Here is an 18,693-nt window from a genome sequence, read left to right as displayed (position 1 = left end):
ATAAAGGCATTTTTCAGACTTCATAAATACTTCTGAAAACCTATGAGCCATCTGGAATTAAATAATGCACAGCACTGTGAAGTGCTGCCACAGTAATAGGTACGTCTTTGATAGCACACAGGGTACAGGAGAGCAGTGCAGGGCAGTGCCACACCAAAACCTGAGATTGCTTCTGAATTGACCGACAGAGCCACAGAGCGTGTTACCTGTCACAGGTTTGATAACTGCTGGTCAAGGATCATGAGAATTTCTCACCATCTTTTAGTGGCTTCCTCTCCAGGGCAAGGATAGTTATTTGCCTGCAGCACTCAAGAATTTATCCTAACTGGTTTTGCCATCTTTTTTCCTTATTATATTCCTTTTCTAAAGAGCAATGTTGTCAATATTTTTCTACACCTTTTACTAACTCTTTGATTTCATGGGCCATTTCACATCCCGGACATCTGGTTTAGAAGGAAAGTCCTCCCATATACGCCAAAGGACTCATTCATGAAGAAACCACTTTCCTAGTTGTCAAACGGCACCTCCTGTCAGCAGGGATAGAGAGGAGGAACTGGGACCTGACCCTTCTGCTCTACTCAATCATCATGGCCCTGCTGAAGTCTCTGGCACACTTTCCCTTCCGCTGATTCCACTGTGGGGTGGTAACATTGAGCAGCAGCACAGAGCAGACAGTTTAAGTCTTCCAGAAGGACTTCATCTGTCACTGCTTTCACTGCTCTGCTGGCAACTGCAAAACATGCCCTGCCTAGGAATTGTGGTCTATTTAGCTTAAGCACATTACCAGCTACATCAGACTACAGATTTATTTTTATCTCAGCATGCTTTTTCTTATTTTATGTTGCCCTATCATTTGTGACTGGGTAAAAGTGTCTTGATTTTAAAGACATCACAACATTAAATGGAGAAGAACCAAGGTTCTTCTTGAGCTAAGCTCAAGAATTATACCACCAAGTTCCATTCTTGAAGGCTGCCCCTCAGTCTACACGTACTGACCACCTTTTGTTAGCACCAGCTTTATGCTGCCCTTGTATCTTAACACCCCTGAAAGCTAACAAACCACCTCTATGTATTATCAGTAACACTTCCTAATGTATTACAGTCACTGGGAATTTATTTAAATTGCACTTTGTTTGTAGCTGAAGAAAATTAGCATTTTCCTCTGTGTTTAAAAGAACCCTGCTCTTCATACCTTGAAGTCCCCATCACTCAGTATTCTATCCTTCCCCCAAAATCACCAAGGCCTCTGCAGTTTCTCAGAACTGGAAAGCATTGATCTTGTTCTATTAAATGTTTATTCAGGCAAAAAATTTGCTCATTTCCCTGCCTTTATCATCAGCCTGGTATTCATGGGAATAAAGTATCGGCAGACAGCAAATTCTGGGGTACTGCATGTTTCACAAGTGTGAATAGCAGCCTTTGGCACAGAACATACTCTGCGCGCTTCGAGGTTTCATTTACTTTTCTTAATCCAGGCCACAGCAATCAATTATATCATTTATTCCACAATTAAGTACAACCCCCCCCCCCATTTGTGCTGTGAAAATGGGATCTAAGAATTGTGAAGAGTACAGAACGACTGAAAACTAGCTCATAATCCCTCCCGTATCTGAAGGTTTGGAAAACAGTGAGTTAAGAGTTATTGTCCGTGTGTGTCCCACTTTGGATTCCCAATTCCTACCAGAGAAAACAAGCAGTAAAGCTTAGCCTAGCAGTGAAACTTGCTAAAATGATAATTACACGAAACAAAAATCTTACTTGCTCTCAAAGGAACATATGATTCAGCCACATTTATCTGCGTTAGGAAATGCACTGAATGGTGTTTTTTCTATTTCCACAACATCCTTGTATCACGTATCGCACCTTAAGCAGCTCCCAGTTGCTCCAGCTCAGCCTGTGGAGATTCCATGCAGGAGCAGGCTGTGATTACAGCCCTTTCTCAACGCCCTGAACTACCCAGGGGGATGATGCCTCCGGACCCAGCAGTGCTCATGTGTATGTGCTGTAAGAGGTCATGACTGTGATGTTCCGAGACAGACCTATAAATGCTGCCGAATAACCATCAACAGGATGATAACTGTGAGTTACCAGTTTACAACACCGCAAAAAATAACCATCTTTTGCAAAAGCCAAATGACTCCCTGAATGATTTTGACTAATGACACTGTAATTCCCTGCAACCTCCAAGTTTACCGTTTTATTCCAGTCATGTGTTCCCAAATTACACCAGAATTGTGTTGTTTGCACTTCTAATCTTGTAAAAACTCTCTGGCAGCCATAGCCATTCCATGGGGGAGGATTCCTAATTTATGTAAAGCATTACAGAAAATTATCTATACGACAGTTTGGTATAAAATGCTAAATGCAAGTCATTACTCACTGAAGATAATTTGAGAGTATTGTGTCAGGGGAGACATTAGATTAGAGAGGATAAAAAGTAGGAATAGGTATTCACATATTTATTCATCTTTGCATAATCAGCTGAAGGAGATAGTGATGTTCTCTTGGGCCTAACTAGCACACAATGAACTCAACACCAGTTTGGAAACTTTGTTATTTTGCACACTATCAATACAATCCTTTTTAATGTTTCCGGTGGTCTTGCAAAGAGAGATGTAGTTCTTATCTCAGAAAGAGGTGCACTCCTAGATTCTGTGGTTGCTTGCAACTAGCAAAAGAGATGGTATGAGCTGACTGCTGACTAAGGAGAAGTATGTAGTTCCAGGTCATTTTGGTAGCCTGCACAACTAAACAGTTTGTTTCTTTACTACTTCATTCTGGAATTGCAGGATTTACCTCTTATTCTCTGTCATGAGGAAAGGATGTCCCACATCTCCCTCTTTTAAAGCAATGGAAGTGGAAGAAACAGAAATACAATAAAACCAAACGATACTTTTTTGTACATGGCTATCCATGACATTCATGCCTGCTTCTGTACTATGCCACACAACAGGGACTAAAGTGCTTAGTGAACATATCTGAATAGTACGCCTTCACCAGCTGGAAACCTCATTGTCCTCCTCTTCAAGTAGCAGCTATTTGGTTTCTACTTCAGCATGTGATACAGTCATCCCACTGGAAATGACTCCTTCTCCTCCTCTTAGACTAACACCAGCTCAAATGCATTACAAACCAATTATATCCAGCAGCTGCATGCCTTGACTTCCACTACTGAACCCCAGCATTTAACCTAGATAGCAGTTAATGAGATATTTGGAAATGGCATCCACACATCAGCAGCTCTGAAGCAATTTCTCCAGAATTAATGGCCTGTCAGAACTTCAGGAACGCACAGAAAGCCAATCGCTCCAGTTCTGTTTACCAGCCAAAAAGATCTACACGGCTCCCTGTCCCTCCACTCATTCCTAATGCTAATTATGCTTATTTCAGCTTCCATAGCCTAAAGGTTTTCTCTTCCCGTGAAGTTTGTGTACTCAGAACTCCTTTGTTTTAATGACTCTGTCTCCTGTTGTGCCCTCTATTGCAGCATACTGTTTATACAATTCTTTCAAATGTCTTCTAGAAAAGGAGGGCTGCTGGTAGAGCTGATGGCGTTTCATCTTTCTTGGTTCCTTCTGTTTCTGATTATTCCAGCTACACACCAACACCTTCTCAGACAGATGAACAGCTCTGTACTTGCACTGCTCTAATGAGCAGGTTCAGTGGAAGCCGAAATGCTCTCACTGTGGCACATTACTGCTCCCTGCACCTCCATTTTCTCCCTAAATTTAGGACTACATTGCTCAAGGCATAATTGGGGTAGGGAGGGGTCTAAGGGAGTCATGTGTACATCCCTTTGCATTTGTGGCAGCAGGATCCCTCTGCAATGCATTAAGAAAGATTTAGAAGGGAGAACTAAATCCTCTGTGCAATTGTAATCACAGTTCCCTGCATACAGGATCACAGAATGGCTTGGATTGGAAATGTCCTTAAGGTCATCCAGTTCCAACCCCCTTACCATGAGCAGGGACACCTCACACTAGACCATCTCAACAATCTTAGTTCAGACACCTATTTCTTACTGTTGGATAGGACACTCTGTGTGGCACAAAAGGATCCTGTTCCACTCACATGCTTCTTCCTGGGCAAATACATCATTTAATAACCCAGTGAACTCTGTCATCATAATGCCAGTTGTGGATTTCATAAAAAATCACGCAGGTCATTTTGTGGATCTAATGGACAGACTGCAACTGCAGAAAAGGAACTGACCTCCTAAGGGTGAAAAATACGGCTCTATTATCCTCCCATGGCTATTTAAATATGGGATTCTAAGTCCACTTTAAATCCATTTAAGAGGAAATAAGCCTTCCGTTTGTAATGTGTAAACTGCTGCTCCAACATGAAATGCTCAGGCAAGGGTGTCATCGATTTTCCAGAGAAAGAGGATTTTGTTGGGGAAAAAAAAACCCAAACCCCCTAATCCACTACTAGAACATTTCAGAGAAACACCAACAATTGCAGGTTCCTGTTCCAAATGTGTCTGGTTACATGTAACACATCAAGAGAAAGTTTAGGGGCAACTTTTCCTTAGCTTTTCACTCTTATCATGCAATTGAATCACTTTTCCACACCAGTTCTAACACAGAATAAATCCTTTTGGTCCAGTTGTTGCTAAGAAACAACTTAAACAGGGGAAGTTTAAATTGGATCTAAGGAGGAAATTCTTTCCTGTTAGGGTGGTGAGGCACTGGAATGGGTTGCCCAGGGGGGTTGTGAATGCTCCATCCCTGGCAGTGTTCAAGGCCAGGTCGGATGAAGCCTTGGGTGGGATGGTTTAGTGTGAGGTGTCCCTGTCCATGGCAGGGGGGTTGGAACTGGATGATCTTGAGGTCCTTTCCAACCCTAACTATTCTATGATTCTAAGAAACTCAGGAGGCAACCCCCCAACTGCACCGTTTTCTTACACAACTTAAACATGAACTTTCTTTGACAAAAACACCTCTCAATATTTTTAGTTGTGATTTCAACAAAATACACCAAAGCCAAATACACTTTGAAGTGTCAGGCTGGCACAGTGTGCGTGTGTGTGTGTGTATATGCAGACTATTGGCAGCGTGGATCTCACATGTATTTTTAAGTCGCACGCCACATGTACAATCTGACCAACATCTTTGTTTCAGCACTTGTCACGCACATGCCAGTCTAAAGAGTCACCAGACAGATTTACAAGCTTGTGTTGATGCAGCCTTTGATAATCCAAGTCTGAAGCCTCATGACAGCATTTGCATGTAAAGATTTCCTTCTGTAGAACACAGGGCTCTGCTTTCCCCACAGCAAACCTCCCGTTTGCTCTCTGTCACATAGGAAGTGCTGTAGCTACACTTGCCATTTCTTGCTAGTATGCACACCTTTAAGCACCAAACATAATCCCCAATAGTAAATGTCATTTGCAGCACTGAATTTATTATTATTTTTAGGATCCCTGTTTCTGGAGGCTGATGCACTGACAGCATTTGGGGTTTTCTATAGTTAGGTCACATTTCACACTACTTCCTAGAAACCTTTGGCCAGGTTATGACCCAGCCTGGTGAACTGCTGCAATGACCCTTTCACTTCTTAAAATGAGGAAGTTGCAGAGGGTTAAAAGACAGAAAGTTTTCAGCATCTAAAAAGCCTACAAGCATGCAGCTTACCAGTGTTTCCTGGGTAGGTGGTTGAGCAGACTGAGGAAACACAGATGATGCCTAGTGAATAGTGCAAATTCAGATACCGGAGAGCCGAAACAGACACAACCTGAATTACATTTGTGGTTGCACTGATCCCATTGGGCTTTTTTGTCTATGAAGAATACTGGGACAGAAATTCTTCAGTGTGTACTGAGTACTGGCCAGTGAGGGTATCCTGACTCCTGAGGTGAAGCTCACTGACAGAGAACTAAGAGCTACAGAAAAATACTCATGAACTACTAGTCTTCTGCTACACAAAGTCAGTGTTTCAATGATACAGTTTTAGGTGGCTAATTGGTTAATTCACTTCATTAACACTACTTACGTTTCAACTTATGCCTTCACGAAATCATTTTAATATAACATCTAATTGTGATTATTCATTTGTAGGTACATACCTTGATCCTTTTAAATGCCTTGTAAAACACCTTCAAAACCAACATGTAACATGGGACTGAAGAATTATTACTCAGAGCTTTCTGGTGTTCCATTGTCTGAGACGGCCTAATCTTTCTGAAGGTGCAATGTCCTTCTCCTGTTTACCTCCATGAATCACTTTACATATTGCCTTACAACAAACAACGGATTCCAGGACAGAGATCCTGGATGTCACTCAGAAATAGCCATTTGCTTTTGCACTTCGTTAATGGACATGTAATTATCCTTGTAACTGTTAGATAAGGTCTGTACAAGTGTTAGATAAGAAGAAAGAAGTGCTTGCTCTGAGCCAGATGCTGAAATTAGTCAGTGAAATATATAAACCCTCCACATAAAAGGACATAGAACAGAGCTTTACCTATGAATAATCACAGCATTACTCTGTGAGACATCACACCACTTTCTATAAATCAAATTTACTTCAGTTTAGACTTATTTCGACCTTCTAGAATTTATGTAAGTATTCAACTGATTCATGGCAGATCAAAGCAGCACTGTGAGTCTGAGGGCCTCACGGAATCTGCCTTTAGCTCCTGACTCTGAGACCTCCATTATTGTCACTACATATAAGTGGGAAAAGAGTATGGGAGAGTGATCAAACACTATTTTCCCCAACACACCACAATTACAGCAAACACCTGGGCTAAAGAATAGCAACCAGCAGCAGGCCACTAATACACACGCAGAATGCCTTACTACTACAAGTTTAACGTGTCAACATCTCTTGAGCATGGGAGGCAACACACCGAGAGGAACAATCATCAGCACATTGAGAGACTACTTGAAAAGAATTCTTGAATGAATGGCACTTACTTAAAGGAAAAAAGAAACAAACAAACTAATCCCAGCACAGGATGCCTGCAGGGCACCCACCTTCCTATTGGGAGCTACGGCACTTGGCGTGAATCACACACTGAACAGAAGTTATTTTCAGATGCCTTTCATCTATGTGCTTCCCTGTCAATCTCGCCTTGCCCTTTGCCACTGCTTTTTCCACCCCTTATCAGTCTTTTCTATTAAAAAAAGAAAATAGAAGTGCTGCTTGGAATATTTAGGACAAGAGGTAATGGTCATAGGACAAGAGGAAATGGCCTCAAGCTGCACCAGGGGAGGTTTAAGACTGGAGATGAGGAACAATTCCTGCCCCAGAGGGTGCTCAGGAATTGGAACAGGCTGCCCAGGGCAGGGCTTCAGGCACCGTCCCTGCAAGTGTGCACACACCGTGGAGCAGAGGCTCTCAGTGCTATGGGTTAGTGGTGGCCTTGGCAGTGCTGGGGAATGTTGGAATTGATGACCTTAAAGCTCTTTTCCAACCTGGTTGATTCTATGATTCTGTATCATACAGCTTCTTAAAGAAACCTATGCCTACGTGCACTCTTCTGATGCGAGCATTCCTACCATGCTTGAGAGAATTAAAGTGCTTCTATTTCATCTCCCTCGGAACAGCCACTGTCTGCACACCAGAAGGGCTGCAGACAACCTCAGCAGGGATGGCACTTGGAGCTCCCAAGTCCAGCCACCAGATGGGAGATTAAAGTAATTGCTCAAATCCAGTTTTGCGTCTGGCTTTTGGATACAGCATCAGCTACTTAAAGATTTTGGGATTTGACTGAAGAAATCTGCACATCAAACAGTTAAAGAAAAAGCAAGAGCTCTAGTATATTGTTAGTAAAAAATATAGGCAGATCTGAACAACATCAGTACTGGAGGAGCATTGATTCATAGGAGTTCTTCAGAATAATATCTGCCCTTCTACTCTCATGTCTGTTACGTGCTCTGGTGCTTTGGAATTTCTGTTGCTGGCTTTGGTTTTTCACATGGGTTGTATCCATTTGCCTGTTATTTACTGGCAGCCCAATAGAAAGATTATAAAAATGTTTTGGTTTTTTCCTTATACACGACACACTGAACAGCAGCAAATACACATTAAAATTGCAGTGGAATTACTTTCCTTCATATTCTAACAACTAACACGAACCAGTCAGTATTCACAAGCAATTTCTAGACAACTATATTGAGAAGGCATCACATACTTTAAAGGAACACAAGAGTTAGTTAAATGTTGTATGAAAGATTCATTGTAAATTAAAAATTAAAAAGTATTCAACAGCTTCAGAAAGAGTTGAAACCCATCTGTTACTATAAATTACCTTTTCTTTATCTTAATGTAACCATATGCCATGGGATAGTAACTGACATTTAAGCACTCTCTTCAAACCTCTGTTTAGGACTGGAGCAGACACAGTGATCACTGAGCATTTCACGCAGTAAACACACAGTTCGCATTAACAGGTCCGTGACAGGAGCCTCAGGATGATTTGGTGACAAGAATATAGTTCAGGAAGAGTTCAGCACCTCTGCACAGAGGACACATGGAGTGAGAAACTCAACCTTCAGCGCAGCAGCAGCCTAGGGCTTCGTATCGCAGGGAAGGAACACAAGGCACCAGGACAACTCTTCCAACCTTGCATAGCTCCAAAGGTTAAACCTTTAAAGACATGTCTGAAACACAACTTCATAAAATCCACATCTTAAGGGCCTTTCCAACCCTAACTCTCCTGTGATTCTATGATACTCAGAGCAAAGGGAATCACAGTCAAAACAGTGATAGAAAAACACTCATGAACTACCCGCTCTCAGAAAGACACTTGTCCAGCCAAGAGCTTTCCTATAGAAAGATTTTCCGAGTGTGCTCAATCTGTTTCATGTAGTACCATAGAAAAACTATTGCCAAAGCTTGCATTAGACTACAAAGAAAAAGAAGAGGCAAACTATGCTTAGCCTTGAGCTATCGGACAAAACGCCAAGGTTTCCAGAACAGCTTCCCTCCTCCTATGGTTTAGATTTCTGACATGATTTAAGACTAAACAAGTCCATTCTGCCACATGACTGTGACACTTTGCACTGTTTGAGAAATAACAGAAAAATAAAAACCACTGTTTTATTTCACAGGAACTTTTACTGTTTCATTACAATGCAAGTAAAGGCACTGTCACTGCAGCGTTGAGCAGACAACCTTAATGTCTTACATTAGTTTCATATAGTTATCCTCCTTGGTATGTGATAAGGAAGGAATGTATGACTGCTGATGTTCACTGTTATGACATGAGCTGAGAACATAATTTCCATTAATCTGAAATGATTAAAGTTCATTCTGCATCTGTCTGCTGCACACCACAAAGGAACATATAATGTGCCTGAAGTTTCTATAACATCCTTTAATAAACCTGCGCTCAGTTCATTTTGGTTTAATGGTGCTATAAAAGTTCACATGTACCCGCGCAATGTTTTCCCAAGTAACTGAAATTTAATAGATAAGAATCCCCTTTGGATGAATGTGGGATACAGGCTGCTGCTGTTAGAGATGCCGATACACACACAGGACAACCTTCTTGCCTACCGATGACCACAGACAAACAGACACTGTACTAAGCAAGGCACACTGTAGACTCTGAGAACAGTCAGCATTCCAAAAGCATGCAAGCAGCAACACCTCCACTGAGGCAGTAATTCCCGCAAAGTACAAAACCAAAATACCAGGTCTTCCACCGTTTTACTACTTAAGAATGTATTTGAACCCTAGTAGTGTTATAGCGTGACAACAAAGGATTGATAAGGACAGAAGGGAATGACTTTCTCCATCCAGAACTCCAAACCGATGTTCCTTCCAGCTCACCAAACCCCACAACCTACTGACCCAAACAAGCCCCTCAAAAACCCCCTTGGCAATACCTGTTAACATTTACACTTTAAGCTTACATGCAACTGATAAAGCTGAACATTCTATATTTTACTTAAGTATGTATGAAAACCAACACAAGGTCATCTCCAAAGAAGTCCCCATCCATTCTGGTTAGCTTAAACAACAGCAATTCCACACCTGCATACTCATGACTTCTTACTTAAAATACTAAATTGAGATTGAAGAGTTCTTGCCTGTGAAGATGCATATACGGGACACTACAGTGAAAACAGACACGGTGCTGCCTCCTCTGCAAGGTCAGGTCAGATGGAAAAACACCTCTTGCAGGGAAGTGACTTTTACAGCAAGGCCTTTACTGTCCTTCAAAGACAAGGAGGAGGATTATCTGGAGGAACACGTTTACATGTTTGTGTACTAATCCATGTTAAGGGTGGTATTAAACACAGGGCCTTCAGAGAGCTTCTGTTTACGCTCATCAGAAGTCTTCACAAATACTAAACATACACTTTAAAAATAACCTGCCGGCAATGGGAAGGAAGAAAGCAGACGGGAGAAAGATGACTGGAAGACCTAAATCTTCACTTCAAAGTGTTAATGAAACACATGTATCAGACACTTACATGCAGCTTGTCTTAGATAAATATGAGGCATATCTTACATTACCCAAGTTTTTGTGTTTCTACTCACAAGAACATTGAAATAAGACTTCACAGGGCAGACCTGACAGTGAGATGTCCAAACAAGGTTTGAAATGGATTCACTGTACTCTTCACACCAACAGAGCAGGCAGCTCAAGGTCTGAGCAAACAATGTGGTCTCTTTCCAACTGAAAGCAGCAAGTTTTCTTAAAGAGGAAGATTTCAGTTGAACATGAGGAAACAATTTTGTTGACAGGGACATCTGAGAACATGGAAGTTTCTCAAGGGAAAAGTGGTGGGAAGATCCCGGAGACATTTGTAACTAGGCTAGATACCTCAAAAAGTGTTCTGTAGGGAACAATTCTGCACTGATAGCACACATTAAGGGAAATTTACAAGTGGGGCCTAAAACTACTGCTTTCCTGCTAAAAATTACATGTATGCACACACAACTGCATGTCTTGAGGAATGATCACCTAAGGCAGACAGGAAATGATGCAGCTTCACGAAATTCCTGTCATTCACATTCATTCATTAATAAGAATGACCAATACTGAACCTACTATCCAAAACCATCCAGGCAGGAAAGGTCAGCAATGGAAGTGAACATGCCAGTGGAACTGCGACATGGTTCCGACGTTAAGAACGCAGTCACAACAGTAAAAGTTGTGTCCACTCTCACATCTGTGTCACTTCCTAGTTCAAAAAAGATCAGCACTGTAATTTTCTAAAGCTTCTACTATTGAAGTCTAAAATACATTCAAAGCAGCAAATGACACCTCCACAAAATATGCTTCTGCAGCCCCAACACAGTTTAAAAATAAACCCTGCATCTGTTAGCATTCTATTTCTGCTTAAAAGAGAGCAGAAAAACCCCTTAGAATTTTAAAAGAAAAAATATTCAATTGAAGATATTGCTATTGTATCCGTGTTAGATAACTATTTACAGAAGCTAAAGACTCAGTGTTGTAAACCCCTTTAAGAGACTTTAGTACATAGAAATGAAATCGTAAATGGGGAAGTGTAGATTGCTTTGATTTAGAAAATTGTTGCCATTAAACAGTTCACAAAGAGCCTGGTGTTTCAGCATCATTATCCCCAATGTGTCAAAGTAAGCGGTTTCACAATATTTAAAGCACTTCCAACTTCCTCATAAATATCATTTATATTCCGAAGCTGCTATTCAGTGTATCAAAAAATATCATTTACATTCCTCTGTAGTTACATAGCATGATTACCTGAACAGATATACCTTTACCTGACATAAGCAATGAGAAAACAGAAGGCCAAGGCTGTTTAGAAGGTTTAGTAAGTGAGACAGTATTGTGTGTTGTACTGAAGCTTGCTTATGTTTTGTAAGCACAGAACATCTCAATGTACATGAACTGAAACACTGTTCAAGTCCTTTCCTTGCTGTGTTTACAACTACCACCTAGTTGTGTGCATATGGGCATTACAGACACCTCAAAGGAGGGTCACTACCATGTGCTGAATGTTTTCAGCTACGATCAGCATAAGAACTAAACTGACACTTCCTTTACTTAATCCTATTATTGCCAAGTACCATTTGCTACCCTACCTAACATTGAAAGATGCTTTTGGTTTCTGTGCATCAAACCACTGCAACTTAATTTGCCTGGATATGGAATTGCAGAAAGAGATTTGGATTTATCTGGATTTATCCTTCAAACTTCCTATCATCCATTTTCCAACTGTGTATTTTACTCTCTGGACAGCTGCCATTCAGATGACTGTTGGGTAATCAATAGACACAGTGACAGATCATCACAACAGCAGGCTGAAGCACAAGATACACAGCAAATACAAGGTTAAACTCCTGAGAAGGAGAAAGGCACAAGGGCACCATGTCCTCAACTATCCCACTGACAAGGAGGAAGCTGAAATCCCTGTTCCAAGACATCAGTGTCTGTAGTAGAAAATGTCACTATGCACTGGCGACCAGATGATCCAGGAGAGAGGGAGGGAGACAGACTTCAGTTACATTCCAGCGACAGAATGAAGCTGTCTTTAGAGCACACAGGTTACTAGATCCTTAAGTCAATGAACCAGACTTCACAAATCCTTTTGTGCAGAGAGCTACCCATTTTGATTTGTTCTTTGCCTCCAGCCTGGACAATTGGCATTGAAGCAAAGGCAGGAGCAGACACAGGCAGAAGAGGACTATGCTGGCCATAAATCAAGAGGCACCTTCAAGGAGATGCTCATCTTCTTCACATAAGCAAATGAATACTACAAGAAGAAAACCAGATGGTTTAAGTGAACTGTTATTACTAAGGAAGTGGCTGTTTCCTGAGAAAACCCTGACACAGGTGAGACGAATTCCTCCAGAACATATTAGGGAATCTAAATGCATGAAAGGATAGACGATCTGCGCTATGCAGGTTGTTTTACAGGCCATTTCTCATGATTGCTGACCTGATAATTCACTTTCAAATAGTGACAAAGGGAAAGGAAAAGCACCCTTGCAGACAGCATAGAACAGGAAAGGAAAGGCTGAAAGGTGAAAGTATTAGGGAATGCAGAGAGGCATAATGATAAAAATACAAATGTAGAAGACGTTTTCCAGAAAACTTCTGGAAAAACAACTAGAGGAGATTGCTGCCTTGCGAAAGCACAAAACTGGGTGCTTCCTTACAGCAGTTAAAGAAGCTAATGATGTGAAATGAACAGAATTCATAGCTCAGGTTGCTGCACTGAGGTGGTTCCCTAAGACAAATGTAATCACAAGGCTTTGGTATCACAAGAGGAGACAAAATTTGCCATTGCTCATTAAATCTGTTCATCGTGCTTGTGCTCCTGTGACTGAGAAGCCTCACCCAGCTGTAGGCTGATGTGTACGAAGCTCTGTTGTGCGGCTGTACTGTTCAGATTTCTCCTGATTCCAGTAAGTAACATCACAAATGCACTCAAACACAACAAGAAGCACTTCTATCAATAGTCCACTCCCTCAATTATATGTACAATAGCAGACTGCACAGCATCAAATCCATCTAAAGCAACACCTATGTCATAAATACCCAAACACTGTGTCTGCACAGAAGTGAAAGAAAACAGGATAGAAACAGAGAGATTGCTTTATTTGCCAGCACTCATTAATTCTTTCCCACATTCTCCTGAGATGAATAATGGCATGGCTCACCCTGGCAGTGTCCAGCTCCCTTTTCCTTTCTATTTCTTTGCTACTAATCTGCTTGATTTTGCCAGGAGCAAAACCAACCTGGGGAGAAGCAAGAGAAAGCAAAGATATTTATCCCATTTTATTTCTCTGCAAGGCATCCTGAAGAAATCCAGCAAGTCGGTATGTTTGAGGGGAGAAACCCATCTTTCTGCACAGATGTGCATCTTTTGTCATTTGGCAGAGCTGCGGCAATTCAAGTCCTATGATTCTGCAGAGAATCTCAATTGCTGTGACATCCCAAGGCAGTTTCAATTTACAATTAAATTGTTACAATACAGGGGTTTGTTTCATTGCAGCATTGATGCAAATTGCTGCGCACTGCTTAGTTTAGGGGGTGAGCTTTCTACACAATACTTCCTGTTCTTGTCCATCTGCCGAGCCTGTTTTTCCCCCTTATCACACCTGCCACTCTCAGCCCCAAGGGGCTTAAACAGGAATTCTTCTCCTATCTCTCTGTATAGCAACAGCTTAGGAATAGCTTGTTTTGGACCCAGTGCTATAAGGGAAAAAACTGCATGAAACCTTTATGAAATAAATTAAGATTCTTAAATTCATCCATTAACAGCACAGCAACCCTAATCTCCGCACAACAGCAGAGCACGGTGTTCTACGCATTCATAGACCACCACATCTTTCTAGACTCTGCATGTTTACTTGTACAACGATAACATGGGCTACTGGATCAACACATGGGGCTTGAATTACAGAGAACTGACTATGGTCTCACAATGGCACTGGTTTATTTTGTGGTCGTCAACAATTTATGCCCTTTCACTGTGCTTCAGATTCCCCATTTTAAAGGGGGTCTTGCATTGGCCAATATACCAGACCAACGGATAACCCAAGACCACATAATTTCATCAATATTAGTAAACCACTGAGGCCTTACAGATGCTGAGAATCTAATTCAGTGATTATTTGATCTTGCACACCTTATTGAATGTCATGTTCCAACAAGCAGACAAACAGGGAGCTGTCATTCACCAGATGGTAAATACCCAAACCCCAGAAAAGCACATCTGAAAGAACAGAGCATAATGATTACCTCAATTTACAATAAGAAGCATCCTTTAAGCAACTTTCTTCTTTTACAGTAGACCATATTGCAAAGACAGTATTTCTATCAAAAAATAACATTGGAATCATCCCATTATGTTTTCTTTGATTCCCTATTTATTCACCCTACCTACGCCTCATCGTCAGAGCTCACACTGTGACTGTGGAATACACAAAGAGGATGATGCTTCATCTAAACCCACGCTGGATTAGAAATGCACACCATCAATGAGATACATTTTTATCAGCAAATTATGCCACACACTCTGCAATTTTTTTTTGCTATTTGATCTTTTAATATTAAAAGATGCTTTGTGCTTCAAAGATGTAAAGTCAAAGATTTGTTTCCAGGCTTCTAACAAACCTTTACTGCCAGAGTGCTGTATCACAGTGCATTTCATACCCGAATGAAACCTCAATGCTTCAAGAGGGATGTTATTTTTTTATGCCACCATCAGTTAATAAAGCTCTAAAATCCAAACTTGTATTAACACTGACTGACTTTTGAGATGTTGATAAAACAACTGTTTCATGCAACTTATTCCTACAAACACTATTTCAATTACAAGCTTCTAATGGTAATTTAAATGTTATAAATAACTAACAAAAAGAGGCCAATGAGTATTCCAGCTGGTTTTAATCTGAACATACCAAGTATCTTCTCAGGATAAAGAGAAAAAAACAAGAGACAGGTACAGAGGTAAGTTTTCAAGACTAGATGTTACCAGGTCAAGTGTTCACAGTTCTGATACTGTCCGCATTCAATTTCATCATTTTCTCTTGAACTGAGTAATTGGTTCATAAGACAGACAAAACAAAAGGCATGTAAAGCACTCCATTTCTAAATGCTCAGTCCCTTTTTCAGTCTTCTGCAAGGAAACCCATTATTTTTATATTCAGTGCTGTGTTTACCCCTCTCTCTCCACCTCACAGTAAACCGCTGTTTTGAATAGGAAGACAGAAACAGCAAAAAACTGACTTCAAGGAAGCAGCAGCTGCAGAAAACAGGCACTTTGAAGGGCTGGAACAACAAACACCAAGCTACATTCTGTTCCCCCCAGGGTAAATGCTTTTACTGCATGACAGCGTGCTGCATTTATACAATAATTTTTAAACACACTTATCACTGCATCCCCATTTTGTATAACACCGTGACAAAAAACCTAGAAAGCTCAAGCATCAGCACATTAAACAGGCCTGTCATGGTTCATATCAAGTTCAATTTCATAGGCTTTATATTCGAGCCCCCAGCACTATCGCTATACAGTAATCAGAAAGCTAAACCAATTCTCTTCTATGTATAGTTCCAATCTTCAAAGCCCAGCTTAGAAATCTAGACATATAATTTATTTGCGCCCTTCTCTACACAACATGAGAGCTTGAAAACAATTTCAGATTAGATCTTAATGGAATTATATCACTTTAGTTACTGCTGAAGCCATAAATGCATAATCCTGGGCAGCATCCCTTCACCCAGTAGGCGCTGTGCAAGTGACCATTTGCATACACAGCCTGCTTTAAAAGCCCCAAGGCTCCTTCTGAACAATTTAAGGAGAGCTCTCAAAGGTCTGTGCTACATTTAGATGCTTTCAACTACTGTGGATTCACCACTGGTTGTCATTGTGCTTTCTCATCTCCTCTTAACTCCTAAATCAGTGACAATGTAATGTATTCTCTCGCTGTGGATGAGGATCAGATTTCGGTCTGAGGGGTTTTTACCTGAGCTAATATTCATCGCACCTCTACTTAAAAGCAGCTCTGGAGCTCTAATGTTCTTTCTCAGGAAAGAACAGCAGTTCTTGAAACAGGATTCATGACAGCCATTTGTGTTAAGTGTGGCCTGGAAACAGAATTTAAATGCCTTTCTAAAGAGAACAGATAATATAACAGTACAGAATAGGTAAGGAAAGAGTTTATTTCCTGATCATAAATAACTGCTAACACGGAAGTTTTAACCTGCACATCACCATTGGACAGGGCCAGTCCTATTTACAGAGATTTTATGCATACATCGTGCTATCAATAATGGAAGATTTTACAGCACAGTTGTCCATAAATCAGGATTCTGGCACAGATCCTATTTTAGCTCTCAAAAACACCTGCCCTGAGCTACTACAAGATAACCTAAGAAATAAGATTGCCATAAATTGCCGAATCTCTAGCTTTCTGAACATCTTGCTGCCAGAGCTCTCCTGAGAAGCCAACTTGCAGGGATTCTTCAGGACAGCTTCCAAGAGCTTAAGCTAAAGAGTAAAAACCAGTGTTACAAGCATTCGCAAGAGCTTGCAAAAAATGCAATCATCACCCTTATCATCTATAAAACATTTTAACTGAACACTGATTTGAACAAAATCTTTGGCAACAAGCAGCTTTACACCTAACTCAGAGAAACAGTGCTTTTTAAGCCACGTTTGTCACTGGGTTGAGTAATAGCACGTGCCAGGAAGATTTACCTATTTCAGATTAATCACATCACAGAACAGGAAAGCTTCTTGCCTGAGGTCATTGTTAAAATCTGTAAAAGCAGATCCGATGCTTTAACCAAACAACAATTGTTCCTTCCACATCTATAAGCCACAACCTACACCTGAAAGTAACCTTTTTGCAAAGGTTATTTCTAAGGATTACCTGAATGTGCCACCTGCCATTAAAAATGGGACAAAAAAAGCTAAAAGAAAAAAAATAATCTAGCTCTTTTGAGCACAGTGGAAAATGAAGCATTTCTATGAATGTTGCCATGTTTGTGTCCCAAAGCACTTTAAAGCAGCAGTGTTTCACTATCAGTGATAAGTCCAGATACACACGTCAGTTAAAATAGCAGAGAATCACCAGCTACACAAAGCTGGCTGGCAGCTCTTAACAGCTTCCTCTCATCATGAACTGTAAAGATCATGAACTGTAAAGAACAGCTCCTTCATTTTAACGGGATGTGTTCCACCTAACACCTCTCTTCTATGAACACTAAACCCCTCTTCAGTCAAACTACCAACTCCACACCCTTCCTCTTCAAGGCAGCACTGGCAGGCAGCAAGAGCAGCACTCTGGACACCACCCTCATTAGGCTGTCTATCAAGAGGATCATGTCCACACAGTCAGCGGGTGCAAAGGTGTGGAGCTCCTGGAAGCGCTGTATCGTGTCAATTCACACCAGCTCAGCAGCTGTATTTCACTTTTAAAACCTCCTCCTTAATACAGGTAATGAAGGCAGCAGTCAGGAACGACTCTTCCCTAGCCAGAATGAAAAGCACTTATTTTAACTAGATCCAAATACCAAAGCAATGAGAACCTCTTTGAAAGGGGAAACTTCCTACATTAGCTAAAAGAAGCATTTCAGCTTAACTCTAGGAAGAAAGGGGAAAAAAGAGAGACAGGGAAAAAAAAAGAAACAAAGGCAAGAAACCTCCCTTGTGCTTGTAAGCTTAGCTGCTCCTGTTCATGTGACTAGATTATGGAAAAAATAGTGTCAAAGCCCAGGCAGGGACTTGGGTATTTCTTAACTTGCCGTTTAGAACTCTCATCTTACAGCAGCATTCCTGCTTTCAAAGACAGCAATCCTCACAAAACGAGGTTTTGAGAGACAGCACTGGATGGCACAGCCGTCAACAGAGCTCTGTTTTCACACTGTGGCACAGACTTCCACAGCATCCCAGACAGAGCTATACCTGGGGATGCTGGGAGGTTTGGAAGGACAATTCCAAAAGACAAGCTGTAGGCATGGGATTGTCAGAGTTGAAAGGGACTGCCTTTCTGTGGATTTCCTGCTTCCAGCAGTGCACTGCAACCTCTCATACTTGGAGTTTTCTCCCTCCTGCAACTGTTTGCTTCAGGGCTCGCTCGCAGCAGGAGGAATGAAACAGCCAGACTTCGACAGCCCCGACAGAAGGACCAGGAAAATAGCACAGGAGTTGTGCCATTTTCTTCTACAGACTTCGCTGAAGGGGTGTAAGCTGTAAGGACACGTTCGTCAAAGCTAAAAAGCGAAGACAACAC

At 41.2% G+C, this 18,693-nt stretch overlaps 1 protein-coding gene across 1 annotated transcript in view; it reads right to left on the bottom strand.

The window, feature by feature from the left end:
- Window positions 1-18,693, bottom strand: part of UNC5D (unc-5 netrin receptor D) — a 127,937-nt gene that overhangs the window by 84,456 nt on the left and 24,788 nt on the right. The gene's annotated exons all lie outside the window — the stretch shown is intronic.

The sequence above is a fragment of the Lathamus discolor genome, chromosome 22 (genome assembly GCF_037157495.1).
Source record: "Lathamus discolor isolate bLatDis1 chromosome 22, bLatDis1.hap1, whole genome shotgun sequence".
NCBI lineage: Eukaryota > Metazoa > Chordata > Aves > Psittaciformes > Psittacidae > Lathamus > Lathamus discolor.
This window is presented reverse-complemented; position numbering and strand designations above follow the sequence as displayed.